Genomic DNA, 10,646 nt, shown 5'->3' on the forward strand with positions numbered 1-10,646 from the left:
ACACACACACACACACACACACACACACACACACACACACACACACACACACACACACACACACACGATGAAATCCTCAGACGTATCTCCAACACTGTGTCCATTTTCAACACCAGCTTGCCAAACAAACACTGAGCAATTTAGAACATCTCACACCTTCGACTGCGCCACACAGGGAGAGGCATCGAACCCGCGACAGGAATCAAAAGAGCTTATCGCCTGGCTTCTTATATCGGCGTCTTCCAGGGACTCCTGGAAGGCCACGTTTTTAATCTCTTCTGCATGGAAGCATCAGGTGAACTATTTATTCTGAACACACTAATACTGAGGTTTGGCTTGTCGGCTACTTTGGCTTTTAACGTTTTCTTTGACTTAGTTTCACCAAAGTACCTCCCATGAACACCAAAGGTGCTTTAAAAATGAAGGTTTCTCTTTATCATTTTTGTGCCTTGTATGTGAGCTACAGGAAATCTGATCACCCGTCATATCTGATTGAATTCTATTTATTCTTTTTTTTTTTTTTTGATTTGTTCCAACCACAGCCATGTTTTTTGTTGGGGTTTTTTTTTTTAAAGCAGCTGGAAACAATTACGTCTTTGTGATTGCAGTCGTGAATCCTGGAATCGCCTTCAGCTATTTGAAAGCAACAACGTTAAGCCACAAATTAATCCACTGTCCAGATTCACCGGTTTTTGGGGGTTTTTTGTATTTTTTTTTTTAAGCACGAGGGGATTATCTCGAAGCATGCCGGCTAGATTTATGAACTGTAGAAAGGGCTAGTATTCACAGCAGATTAATATCTTAAGAATAGTCAGATGAAATAAATGAAACGTGTACCTGACCCTGGTTACAAATAAGATATTGATACCCCCCCCCCCCCCCCCCCCCCCCCCCCCTCAAAGCAGTGTCTTCAGCTTGTGAGCTTCTCATCAGGGCCTTTTAAACCTTTTTTAAACTTAAAAATCACTTAATCATGGAAACACTGAAATGTTTTGCTTCAGCCTCACTAGATACTTTCTTCACACCAGTAGCTACATTGTTTCAAAATTCATTTCCAGGCAGTGTTTTTCCCTCTTTGTTTTTTTTCTCTTTTCTTCACCCGATCACTTTGTCAGCCCACAGCGTATTTTTCCTGAAGGATCAACGGGGAGTGTCTGAAGTATTAAACCCTCATGTCTACATATGCATGCGGTTTTTCACATTGCAGTTCAGAAAATCTCCTAATTTGGCGCAATAAAAAGCAAACATACGGACAGAGGTTTGTCACAGAATCAAACTCATTAGCAATTCGCAGTGTTGCTTATATTCTGCAGTTTTTTATTTTTATTTTTTTTATTTTATGATTATATATATTTCAGATAAGTATATCGACCAATAAAGATTTTATTTATGTACCAAGCAGTTTTTTTTTTTTCTTTTCTTTTTCCAGCTCGGCAAAACTATAAGTTGTGAAACGCGTACGTTTGAAACAGGGTTGCAAGAGGGGTTATAAGGATTATTTGTACATGTTATTGTTCCTATTTAAATTTTAAAATCATACTTGTATTACAATAAGGTAGAGATGACAGAGTAACTGTATGTTAGCATATAAGCATTTCTTCTTTTTTTTTTGTTAATTTAAAAACGTACTAGTTGACATCACGGCAAATATGTGTGTGGCGGCCGTTTCAATTAGAACTGCAGCATTTCAGTTGCCATTTAACATTCTTTTTTTCCTACTTTTCAACCCACTTCCAATAAAATGATGCTGGATTACAGAACCCGGGCCAGATCTTTTGCTATTGGTTGATTTTCCTTTTACCCGGACAAGAGAGCACCCGAAAGATCTCGAAGTGACTTTCTCTTTAATTGGTTTTTAACTTTAAATTTCACCTCGACCTCCATTAAATTGCTGTTTGGCCCCGGGTTTTTCTTGTAATGTGTTTTTTTCTTTTGTTCACTGGCTCCCTGGCCCTTTCCTGTCGGAGGGGATACTGTTATTTTCTCTTACACTTGAAAAAAGTCAGAGGTCTTTTTTTAATCTATGCAGGATTTTTATTTTTTTTTCACACAAAAAAATACTTTTTTTCTTTTTGTTTTTTTAGACTTGGGATTTTTCTCTCCCCCCACTGCTTCAGTTTTTCTTCTTTTCCCGCCTCAGCGAGAAACCTGTTGAACTCAAGTGTCCAATGCCTTTTAGCTTTTGCAATTTTATGTACTGGTTTAGTACACATGTGTATATAGGTGTGTTTTTATAACCAAACATGATGGCTTGAGCCATTTTGTACTTAAAGCTGGAGGCCACTTTTCTCATAAGAATTCCTCTTTGGGTTTTGACACCCCAGTCGATGTCTTCATACACTGGTACACTTTGTAAGTACAGGTCCGCGCCTTGTGTTCCTTTCTTGTAGTCAATTGTAAAGAAGATTAAAAAAAACAAAACAAAGCAAAAAAAAAACCAACCCAATTAGCATTAGAATAATTTTTAACGGTTTGCTACTCACACTTATTTATTTTTCTGCCCCTTTGCTTAATGTCTTTTTTTTTTTTTTCTATTCTATTTTTGCCTTTTTAAGGATTTTATGAAATAGGAGGATGTAAATGTACTGGAGTTGTTCATGATGAGATTTCATTGTAAGTAGTAATTAATATTGAATCTAACTTGAAAGAATCCAGGGTAAGATGAGTTGGGTTTTTTTGTTGTTTTTTTTTCAACATTCAGTAGGAAGATGTTAACTCTTGCATGTTTCTATTTAAATACAACTGTATAAATTGTAAATATAACATTTCTTTAAGGGTGGATTTCTACTACAGGTTGACATTTCTATTGAATTTAAAAATGCTGTACATAGACTTGTGAGATACTTTATGCACATTTTTCTTTCTTTTTTTCCCCCCTCCCTCCCTCTGTGGGCTTTTGTGTTCTTCCTTCCAAGTTGTTGCGGACGACGTTGCTGTCTGTCAAACGGACTCCTCTGTCCTTTTCAAGCCGTGCTCGTACACTTCTTTCCTTTGTCCTCCACTCGTCTCTCAGTATCACAGTCGCCACATAATCATTAATGTCTCCGGATCTAATATTTTGTCCCCTCTGTATTTGATATGGAGCGTGTACTTTTCATGAAATGTATATTGTTGCGATCAAGGGATGGATGGATGGATGGATGGATGAATGTTGGATGGATGGATGGCATGTACAGTCTGTTATGTAAAACCATGTCTGTTTCTTCCTCAGAGAGAGGCGTATTTACTATGTGTCCCTTTTTGAACAATTGGTCCACCATGTCTTTTGAAACAGAGGTATTTCTCTACACGTCAAAACAGTTGTAGCAGTTTATACAGTATGTTGTATAACACCTTTTTCTAAAAGTTGTCTCAAGACCGAGACCAGCAGCATACACTATGTACAATAAATCTAAATTGGATTAGTTTTAAGAGAACTGATGATAGAGATACTATATATGATGGATGCAATATGATTAAAGGTACTCATTGAGTTTGATCTTCAAACTTAGGTTATGTAATTTAAAAGCATTCTTGTGAAGTGAGTATTAATTGTGACTAATGAGAGTCTGTCCTGAATATTCTTTGTATTTTGCCGTATTGAGAATAAAAATATATATATGGATATGTTTAATGGTGTGTGAACTTTTTTTTTTTTTTTTTTTTACTGAAAAATATATTTCATTTTGGAGCATTTACTCTTGCATGTCAAAGCTGATAAAGATGAAAAGTATTACACTTATGGAAGCCAGTGTTGCTAAATGCTGTACAAGAAACCACATGCTTTATTATTTTACCTTTACAATTGAATTCCTTCTCAGGTTAGAAATCATGTTTTCATAAGTGGGGGGGGGGGTTTCTTAATTCCAGTAATTGGCTCCCGCACAAATGGTACATGTTATATAATTATGAAATAACTGCTATGATTTCAATAAATAATAACAAGGTTTTGGTCACCTCGATTGAACAACAACTTGAACAGATTAGAACTCTGTGGCATTATGGATATTTCTGTGATTTTTATTAATCTAATCACCTGTACGCTGACACCGTCTCCACTGTGAAAAGGTGCGAAAGCAGAATAACACTTCTCTGCTGCGACTGCCAACACAGCATTCTCTTGAGAGAAGCCACAGAATAGTGGATATAAATTCTCACATGCATATTGAGGAAAGGGGCTGGGTTAGCCGTCTCACGGGGGAAGAGCTGGGGTCCGTTCTGCATGTACTTCCCAGCTCCCTGCGAGAATTAAAGTACATGTTTGTTAAGGTAACTGACGACGTATCTTGGCGGGAGGTGTGAATCTTGGTCAGAACTGTGGGGCTTTGCTTTCAGCTGCAGAACAGTGGGGCGGCGGTGAGGAGAGCCGAGGATCCCAAAGACGGAAGAAAAAATAAAAGTACTTTCCACAGCTTTATTCACTTCGCCAGGAAGTTAGAATCTGGTCCACCTCTGGATGACGACTGCGTGAGTTGCCGCCAAGTGGTCATGTGTTGCTATTGTCATTGGTGTGATCTTATCTGTTCCTGTTATGAGGACACACTTTCATCATGATGATTTTGTTTGTGTTCAGGTGAGACTGATGTGCTAAACCAGGCGTTGACATCTAAACTAAAGCGGGGAGAGAAATAGAAGATTTAATGATTGAATAGGATGAGGGTTTTTTTCTTCCTCAATCTAAAGGTAATTTGGAATCGAGGTTTATTACCATTCAGTTTCCTGGTACTTCCACTTGGTATTTTGGTTGTACTGTAACTACTTTATAATTGGAGTTACAGCTACTGGGCATACACAACATAGAAATGTACACAACTCACGAAAAAGTGGTACAGGACCTTAACGGCCAAAACAAACAAACCATACTTTACATTTACACTAAGGCCATCACAGCTCATTACAACTGAAATGAAACGTGCAATAACTGACAGTGTTATGCTGTGCAAGTGGTTGTTTTTAATATCTCAGTTAATATATTTCTATCCTACCTCCTTTTATATATTTATACTGTGGTATATGCACAGTTTAATACATTTTCTACCTCTATATATCTATAATGTAGCACATGCATGGACTACAACAAATTCTTGAACAATACAGACTATTCTTCTGATTCTGGTTGTTATGATGATTTTACGATTTGATAAAAACTAAGGATCAAATAAATTTGAATTAATGTAACATCTGTCTGTTGAAAACAAATATGCATGTATTGAAATGACCTAATGCACATGAAGTAAAACATGGGTTATTGAGAAATGCTGATTGTTGCACAATGTTTTAAATTGCAATTCATACAACCGTTTTATGTGCCAACAAGCAACATATTTGAAAACTTAATTAGAGCAATAAGAGGATTAACATGACCAACCCTGATTTCCCTCATTTGTCAATCATATACTCAAGTAGGCTTCATCTGTGACAGTTTATTCTAATGAAATAGTGTGCTTGGTTAATCTAACGGTGCATGCAAACGAAAGAATTCAAAGTAGTTTGTGTTGCATTGCATTGCAGAGCCTCTTAGAAATGATTATCCAAGGCACTCTGAGAACATTAACTCTTTTGTGGACTTTGACGTTTTTCAACTTTTTCTAAATTATCACAATTGGGAAAAAAAACCCATAAATTCCCAGTCATAGAACTACAATTAATTTCCCCACACTCAATATTTACGTCTTTCTCGCAATATTCGAACTTTAAAAAAGATATGCGCAGCTTTCTCTTCATTTTTAAGTGAAACATCATCAAAAACAATACGATGAAACGCGTCTCCTGGACTGACCAATAGGATGTCATGCCTTCCCGAAGCGCCCGCCTTTCATAGCGTCTGATTGGTCGCTTCGGCTGCCTGTTACCTTTTCATCCGCTTCTCTCCCCAGTGCTGGAGCAAGGTAAGCCAGCGGCGAGTGTTGGAGGAAAAGGAAAAGCTCCTTAGGAGAGACGAGGCAGCCAGCGACATTCAAGCGAACAGTCCTTTTCAGTTTTATTTTATTATCATATTTTTTCCCCCTCTATTGTGTTTACGCTTCTTGATGGCCTAGAGAGGAAGCCGGGGAGGAAACACGGGAGAGAGAAGTGCTGGGAGTCAACGGGAATCTGCAGGTACGTGAAGGCGACACGGGAAGCAGCAGGTGCATCCAGTATCGGTCCAGCTTCAACCTGTTGATTAACGTTCACCCTGAAGGAAACGACTCCATGAAAACCACATATTTACTATCGAATCTGCTTCACTTCTTCCATTTTATGTGTGAGTGTGGAAGCGGACTGTCCTTGAATTTCATGCACAGCTTATTTCAGGACGCGAGGCTTTAACGCACTAAAGTTATTTTTTGTTACTTTGTATATATATATTTTTTTATTTTTTTTTATTTTCAAACATACATTTTAACTTGTTTGAAAGACATATGTCTTCTTTCATATTTTATAAGATAATCTGGATAACTTTTCTCTTTTAAATTAGGGTAAAAACAATGCGAATTTTCTCAGCAGGACTGCACAGTGCGTGTTTATCCATAATATTTGCTGTTAAACTCGATACACAAACACGACATGTTTCATAGCACAAGGTTGAAGGTCCCTTTGCCTATTTTTAAAGCATTGTATTTGATGTTTGCATTTCCAGAAACATGTTAGTCACGTTACTTAAGGGAGCTGCAATTCTCTGCTTCTTCATTACAACAAAAAACAAAAACTTATAGCAATGTCATTATTGGGCAAATACATGGATTTACAAAGCAAATACCAATGTTTTCCACATCGTATTTTTAATGTGAATTTCTCTGTGAAAAGCAGCTCATTTGGATTAATAATCAGTTATAACAGTTAAAAAAAAAACATTGCTCACAGAACTATGAAATTCTCTAATGTAACTGCACCCATAAGTCTGGTTTAATTGCTTTACTTTCTGTGGTATCTATTACTCATCTGCCTCCTGTGTGACAGCATTGTAGGAACATGCGATTGTCCTTCCATAACCTCCCCTCCCCAACTCCGTCTCTCAAGTTGATACCTGTGCCCTGAATTATGCACAGGAGGGCCTTTTTTCCTAATGAGCCCGCGCTATGTTTTATTTAAAGTGGGGAACAAAGGGGGAAGCGGAGTTGCTTTGGGGGGAAACCGGACACTGGTGTTTTGTGCTGTGGCAGAAACCGAAGCGCTCATGCGGCTCGTTGGTCAGATGGTGGGACTGAGGAGGAGCACACTGGACTCTCTGTGTGCTGCCAATGCTGGATCAACTGTGCTGCACCCACACAGTCCGGCCTGGAGGCTGCACAGAGACACACAAGTTGGTACACAGTAGACTTGCATGTAGGTGTAACCATACACACACACACACACGCACACGTGCATTGAGCTCTCATGAGCGCTGTACGAGCAACACCCTCGTACACACCTCTCGCTATGAAGCTCGACCTTTCTTACTATTTGCACGGACGAGTTTGGACAACGGTGGATGGCTTAGTGCGTCCACACATCACGCGTGGCGACTTGACACAGAGCTCAAGCATGCAGTCAGGTGACTCCTTTTAAGAGCTGCATACAGGTGACAGTAGGTGTGCAGCGTTTGTGAATTAAAAGTATTTGTGGAAGAAGAAGAAAAAAAAGGCAGAAACAAAAGACGGGAGAAAATATAAAAGGGCAAGGCTGACGAAGTCAAAGAGGGTCACAAAGCCGTGGGCAGTGCATGTGAAGTTCGCTTTTGTGTGAAACATGATCTACGTTTTTGTCTTTGGTGTGTGTCTCTCTCTCTCTTCAAGGAAGCAAAATGAGGAGAATCCACTGAATTGGTAGTGTGATACCCCCAGTTCTGATGGAAACGTCAGGCCCTTTGCCTTGTATGTGATTGTTTGTCTCAGTGGGAGAAGGTTGTCTTTGTTGAAAGCAGTAGGACACCACTCGGTGAGCATTGAGACTTGTGGTTTACAATCGGATGTTTACATTCTTTCTTTGAACTTTCACACAAGCAGGCGAGGCGATGTAGGTAAAGTTAGCGGAGGCTCATGAATGGACACAGACAACACACAAGAGGAAGGAAATCTGTAGCTGAATGATTTACGTGCTGTAATAATGCTTTTTGGACGTTCACATTTAAATGGTCCCACATTTTTTTAATTTGCATGCATTTGCAGGATGTAGAGTTTGCTTACAAGTCCACGCCCTGAGATGAGAGGAAAATTCTCTTGCCAGAATGACAAGAAATCATCGAATTGCCAAAGTTGAATAACTACCTCTCTGCGTTGCATCACTTTGAACTTTACAGGCAGTGTCGGAGTGAGATAATGGGTAATAGGATGTAGCAGGAAGGTGTCGGAGTTTACAATCAGTTCACTCCTCACTGGTCTCCGTTGTCCTTACCTGCATTGTTGGAACCGAAAGCTCGTCAACTCACCTCTTCCTTTGTGCCGGCAGGATTTGCGAGACGCTCGCTTACTGGCATTGTCGGTTTCGGGGAAAACAAATATGCCCTTCCTTTTGTTGAATGAAGGAGATGATGTAGTGAATGACTCATTCTGAAGGGAGAGGGATTCAAGTGAAGTGGTGTTGTTTTTTTTTTTTAAGTCTTCTGAGACTGGGTGCAATCAGACCTAATCAGGCAGCTGCTGCTCATTTTAACCAGAAGCACGTGTGGAAAACAGTTTATATACAAATCGACAGCAGTGAGATTACATAAAAAAAGAGGAGAGAAAGTTATTTCTTTAACCCATTTTTAATTAATTTTTTTTGGATGAAGTTGAATTAAATACTTCTTTGCAGACTAACGTCTGCTGTGCTTTCCAAAAAGTAATAAAACACATCTATTCAGGTGAGCTGACATACAAGATAAGGGCGAGATAAGCCTGGAATATATAGTGTCATGCAGAAGCCAGTTTTCTTAAGCTACGTCATAGTGATACTGCAGAATAATAATTAAACCAGTTAACCTGGATGGTAGTTAGCCTAATGTGTGGTAACACTAGAGGAAGATAAGATGACTATGGCCGTTTCAAAGTGAATGATGCTGTTGTGCTCATGTTGGGTGACATCACTGCACAAAGTACCAGGCAGTACTTTTATAAGGAAACCACAGAAGATTACTTCATTCTCCAGACGTGACAGAGGGGGAATACAAAAAAAACAAGTTTAAGATGTTATATCTTCAAGTTAAGGTTTAACTCATGTGGTTGATAACTAATAAGAAATACCCTGAAATGTGTTGACAATAGCGATATTGTCTTAAAGACAATGATAAAAAAAAAAAAATGGGGGGGTTGCTTATTGCCACTTCATCAGACTGTGTTGTTGTCTGAGGAGTTTGGCTGTAAATCATTTTAGCTCGTCGCCAGAGCTTGGTGAGTTAATCTTGTAGAGACGTGTTGCAACATCATGTTGAGTTCTCTAAAAAAAAAAAAAAAAAACAACTTTATAACCGGCAGCTTGTTTGAAGGTTGTTTTTTTTTAATGCAACAAATTCTACAAACTTGTCTTTTCAAGCTGCTTTCATCAATGGTTTTTCACATGTCTGTGAGGTATTTAACGCCACAAGCGTAGCTTGTTTTTGACAATATGTTCACGTATTACCTGCTGGAGTGTGTTTAGTGGTTTGGTAGAGCATCCATTGATCTCCTATACTGCTTCATCAGATCCCAACTGACCAGCACATGCTCGAGTAGAAGGACACTAACAACAATGGTGGCCTGAAGGGTGTCACGACTCCCAGTTCATTTTATACTTGGACTTGGTCGCGTTATAGTTGACAGTCACCCGTTATATAAATCCAACTTCGCCGTCTGCCAATACAACAGTCAGTGCACTTGGCCATTGTTAATCTTTATCTGAGCGTGTGTGTGTGTGTGGTTTTAATACAAAAACACACAACACCATTCACTAGGGGCTTATCATGCTAACTACCTACACAGACATCATTTTCAAAACATTTGCGTGTAAAGCATCTAAAACAAAAACACCAAAAAAAAAAAACTTTTTTTCTTCTTCACTTGACACGTGTGAATGGGACCCGAGCATCAACAATTCACCTTAAATCGATTTCTTTAGGCTGTGTGAGGAAACCAGGGCAGCTGGAGAAATCCCATTCACGCATAGGGACAGCATGGACGCTTTAAGTAAGAACTCACCAATTCTTGAAGCCGGGGACGTTCCCGCTGTGAGACCAGGTGGAACTACATCTATTCTCTTGCCAAGAATGTGCAGGAAAGAGAGGAGAGAGAGAGCAGTGGTGAGGGTGAGCTCTGGTTTTGTCCCTGCTTGCGTCTTTGACCAGCACCTGCATGGAGCATGTTTAATGTTTATGCACGCTTCCTCCTTCCTTGCCTGGCTCACATTCCAGACGTTGCGGGAGTCCTCTGCAGGCCGAGTTCAAAATCCTCTGCATTTGAGACACATTGGCCAAAATGTGCCTCAAAAATGCCTCGTGTATTGAAGGTTTTCTCATTTCTTGTCCCACTGTTGTTACTTCAGAGGTCTCCTCTGCAGGCAGGGGAAGGGGGATTTTTTTTTTTTTTTTTTTTACCTGGGTTGGACCACTCTCTTGTCTGTTGTTGTGAATTATTGTCAGATCCTCTTCCTTTTTAGTCAAAGGAGCAGAAAAGGCCTCTTAATGGATGGACGTGAAGGAGAAGACTGGCTGCCAGAGGTTATCACTGTTTAACGTGAGACCCCCTGAGGGGCAGCTT

Source organism: Blennius ocellaris (genome assembly GCF_963422515.1).
Source record: "Blennius ocellaris genome assembly, chromosome: 14".
In the NCBI taxonomy this organism is placed as follows: domain Eukaryota; kingdom Metazoa; phylum Chordata; class Actinopteri; order Blenniiformes; family Blenniidae; genus Blennius; species Blennius ocellaris.